Source organism: Alligator sinensis, unplaced genomic scaffold, assembly GCF_000455745.1.
Source record: "Alligator sinensis unplaced genomic scaffold, ASM45574v1 scaffold472_2, whole genome shotgun sequence".
NCBI classification, from domain to species: Eukaryota; Metazoa; Chordata; order Crocodylia; family Alligatoridae; genus Alligator; species Alligator sinensis.
This window is the reverse complement of record NW_005842378.1, coordinates 132,803-137,465: the sequence shown is the minus strand read 5'-3', so window position 1 is coordinate 137,465 and position 4,663 is coordinate 132,803. Positions and strand designations below refer to the sequence as shown.

At 40.9% G+C, this 4,663-nt stretch overlaps 1 protein-coding gene across 1 annotated transcript in view; it reads right to left on the bottom strand.

Moving 5' to 3' along the window:
* Positions 1 to 3,214: 3,214 nt before the first annotated feature.
* Positions 3,215 to 4,663, bottom strand: part of BTAF1 (B-TFIID TATA-box binding protein associated factor 1) — a gene marked incomplete at its 5' end in the record, with an annotated part of 81,688 nt that continues 80,239 nt past the window's right edge. Inside the window, one exon of the mRNA XM_025210876.1 lies at positions 3,215 to 4,663.

Sequence of the window (4,663 nt, the reverse complement as noted above, 5' to 3'; positions counted from 1 at the left end):
ACTCACCAATTTCCTTCTGTGCCCCCGTGATGAACTTATAGGCAGCCACAAGGTCGCCTCTCAACCTTCTCTTGCGGAGGCTGAAGAGGTCCAGTTTCTCTAGTCTCTCCTCGTAGGGCTTGGTCTGTAGGCCCTTAACCATATGAGTGGCCCTTCTCTGGACCCTCTCCAGGTTTATCCACATCCCTTTTGAATTGCGGCGCCCAGAATTGCACACAGTACTCCAACTGCGGTCTGACCAGTGCCCAATAGAGGGGAAGTGTCACCTCTTTGGATCTATTCGTCATGCATCTGCTGATGCATGATAAAGTGCCATTAGCTTTTCTGATGGCTTCGTCACACTGCCGACTCATGTTCATCTTGGAGTCCACTAGGACTCCAAGATCCCTTTCCGCTTCTGTGCCACCCAGCAGGTCATTCCCTAGGCTGTAGGTGTGCTGGACATTTTTCCTCCCTAGGTGCAGCACTTTCCATTTCTCCTTGTTGAACTGCATTCTGTTGTTTTCTGCCCACTTGTCCAACCTGTCCAGGTCTGCTTACAGCTGTTCCCTGCCCTCTGGCGTGTCCACTTCTCCCCATAGCTGTGTGTCATCCGCAAACTTGGACAGAGTACACTTCACTCCCTCGTCCAAGTTGCTGATGAAGACATTAAAGAGTATCGGTCCAAGGACCGAGCCCTGTGGGACCCCACTGCCCACACCCTTCCAGGTCGATACCGACCCATCCACCACGACTCTCTGGGTGCGACCCTCTAGCCAATTCGCCACCCACCGGACTGTGTAGTCATCCAAGTCACAGCCTCTTAACTTGTTCACCAGTATGGGGTGGGATACTGTATCGAAGGCCTTCCTGAAGTCTAAGTATACGACATCCACCCCTACTCCTGTGTCCAGGCGTTTTGTAACCTGGTCATAAAATTGAGATTGTAAAAGATGTGTCAACATGTTTGGCAAGTAGATTTGATGTTTATATGCAGAAACTGCTTTAACATTAGGCTCAAAAGATTAATCTGAAAACATATTTTGTCATTTCAAAAGTGAGGCTGAAAAGCAACATACCTCCATATGACCTGCTTTTTGGAGAGGCTCCACATGGTCCAAAATGTTCTAGTCTATATTTTCTAGCAATATGCAATTTAAATTATCTCACAGGGTAGCTCAGATTTGAATGCTAGTTTGAACTGAAACTTAATAGTTGTAATTCCAGATTTCCTATTGTAAGCTTCATTCTCTCTCTCCCCCTTTATTCTAGTAATTCAGAATAAATGTTAGAAAAACGGAGATAGACAGCTGTATTTTAATGCACATTACACACATTTTTATCTACCAAGATCTCCAGGTCATCTGATTCTATTTATTGTTTTCTTCCTCTTGTACCACTGCAGACTCTGATGTCAAGATTTAATCAGAGTTTGACTGCCTCTGAGCTTATATAAAATGGTTTTAAGAGACCCCTTATTGATGTCTTATGTTGTTGTATTCTTGCTCCCCCTTTTTCTTGTTGAAGTACTTGACTCATAAAATATGTTCACCTTAGGGTTATTGTTACTTCCAATCCCCATATTGAACAATAACATTAAATTATTCCAGCCTCCCCAGCACTCGGCCAGAGGCAAAAGCCATATTGATGATGCTATATCCATGAAGGCCATCACTATAAAGAGGATAAAGGTTGTGTAGCAACCCTAAAATGTGACAAATAGCAACCAAGTTAAAGCTGTCACATGGGAATGTTGCTAGGCAACATCTTTCTTTTCGTATATTGGTAGCCCTCAATATAATGCAATGTAAGCAGCCATATGGTAACAACAGAGATTGGAGTTTTAATGCACTCCAGCAAATTCCCAGCCTTAGTACCGTATGCTTGTTGCCGCAGAGTTCAAGTTTTCAAATTAATGCTGTTTTCTTGTTAAAAACAAACAAATAACCCTCACATTCCTCTATGAAAAATGAAGGGGCCTTTTTTTCTTTTTTTGTGACTGAAAAGCTTTTCCTGGAGCCACTCAGACATTAATGCAAAGACAACTCACTAGCATCATCTCAGAATGCTGACTGAATTCATGCATAATTATTTTTCTACTAGTACAAAGGCAAATCAAATTCATGAACAGAAGGACACCAACCCCACTGTTTGAGATTAGTCATACATTATACAGCTTTCTTTCATCATCCAGAGGAAAACAAAAAACCCAAGCACTATCCATGAAAACACTCACTATGCATCTGCAGGAGAAAGACATTTTATGTTTGTAGTAAATGCTTACAAACTGGGATCATCCCAACTTGCAACATTACTAACAGGCCTGGGCGAAGCAGCAAGTATTCGCTTCGGATTCGGTCAATTCAGCGGACAGTGATTCGAATCACTGTCCCAATTCAATTTGGCCAAATCAGATCCAAAAGATTTGGTGCTGGCTGGCACCACTTCGGAGATTCAGCCATAGACTAAACAGGCAGCTGACACAGCTGCCTCCAGCTGGTAAGTCTGTTAGGGTTGGAGGAGGGGGGAGAGAAGGGGTGGGGGGAGGGAGGGATTGGGGCTGGGACAAGCTGCCCAGCTGAGGCAGGGAGACACGTTACTTGGGGAAAGAGGCAGGGGGATGCGGGCACAACAGCTCGCTCTGGGTGGAAGGGGTCAAGCAGCGGAGGCTATGCCTTGCTGCTTTCAGCACTGCCGCGCCCACATCCCATGTCTCCCCATGCTGGTTAGCCAGCGGCAGCAGTGCAGTCCCCGGTTCCAGTGCTGATGCAGGCAAGCCTCACTCTGAGTGGAAGGGGGCAAGTGGTGGGCGAAGGGGGCAAGTGGTGGCAGGGCATGGCCCCGCTTCCAGCACTGCTGCACCCACATCAGCACTGGGAGCAGGGGCTCTGCCCTGCCATCGCTTGACAGCCTGTGTCAGCTGCCCGTTTAGTTTATGACCAAAACACCGAATCTTTTCCAATTCTTTTTCCGAATCGATTCGGAGCTTTTAATTGGTTTCCCAATTCAATTTGGAGATTTAGTCACTGAATCGGACCGAATTTCCTCCGAATCGAATAGGCTACCAAAGTTTCGCACAGCCCTAATTACTAACATGCCAATAGTCAAATTCCCCCAAAAGGACTATTAGGTTATAGAGCCTAATAGTGAATAACGATTACATCTAAGTAATCATTCATTTCTGCAGTCACATACTCCAACATGCACATACAACATACAAAAGTAACGTATTCCCAGTTTGTTTTTATTATTATTTTCATGGAATGCTAATTTAATGTTACAACATGGCAGTTCTACTGAAATGTGACAAATGTTCATTAGTTTCCAAATGCTTTAGAACAGACTTGATTTATAGGATAAGAGAATTTTTGTATTTGTTTTAAAACATTTTTTTTTTTTTTTTTTACATAGCTGAGGTCTGATGGTTTTTCAAGCTCTGATGCTTAAGTGCACAGCAAGCTAAAACCTTAGATATCTATACATATATCCTATTCAAAACAGCCTGCATGTTTATCTATAATTTAATATATTTATAAAATTGTGTACATATACCGATACATACATGCACATCTAGAAACACACCACCTTTACTATTGACTCCCTTTGTATAAAAAGCTGTTTTGCATACAGCTGCTGTATCCTCACTCCCAGCTACTAAAGCACCCCTTAGAATCTCCAATACATGATTTCAGCTCAAATACTCCTTTCCCTCAATTTGAGTGTACGTATTTCTATGTAGATATGTATGTATATATTCCTAAAGAAAATATTTTCCCCTCTCCTGTTTCTTTAGGAGTTTCTAATTTATGAACTAGTTTGGTAAACAGTCTTTTCAGCATAGATTTTAGAATCCTAAACAGTGTAAAATCTACTTCTGGAAAACTTCTGCTTGTATATCTAATTGCTCTTTTAGTTACAAAAAATATATAGGATTGAAACCTATTGAATACATGTCTCTGAATGTGGCTATATTCTAGCCTTATAGATAAATTAAAAAAGTACACCCTCTGAATAGGATGCAAACATAGCCTTTAACAGACCATTACCTGTATTTAGTATAGCTCATTACATTAAAAAGTAGAATTCAACTGCTCTCAAAGCGGTCAAAGATGATGTCAAAAGATTGAGCAGCATTATATATTTATATTTAATATACAAAGGTGGGTACATATATCTAGTTCCCCAATACTCTTCCATATTTCTAGTTTTGCCATTACGTGATGTACATCCTAAAATGATCTAAATGAAAGATCATAACTTGTTAAGTTGAAAAATCTTATTTTTAATACGTCATAAAAGCAAGTTGTGTTTAAAAGAAAAAAATATACACTGAACAACCTGAAGTACTTACTGAAACATATCTGTACAAAACTACTATAGATACAGAAAGGGACAATGGTGGACTTATTCAAACAGAAGTAACACTTGTTAGTATATGTAAAACCTGCTATACTTTATTCCTCTTCCAAATAAGAATTTGCTTCTGCTTTCCATGTAAAATTCAAACCACCTCACAAATGCTGATATTTAAAGTTTTATACAGTGCAAATATTTAAGACCGAATAACTCCCCCAAGTGAAACAGGCCACAACTCAGTACCTGTGATTTGAAGATTCTTTTTTCAATGCCTATTTACACATTGAGCTCAAGGTTCACTATATATGCTTTGAAATTTGCTGAATAT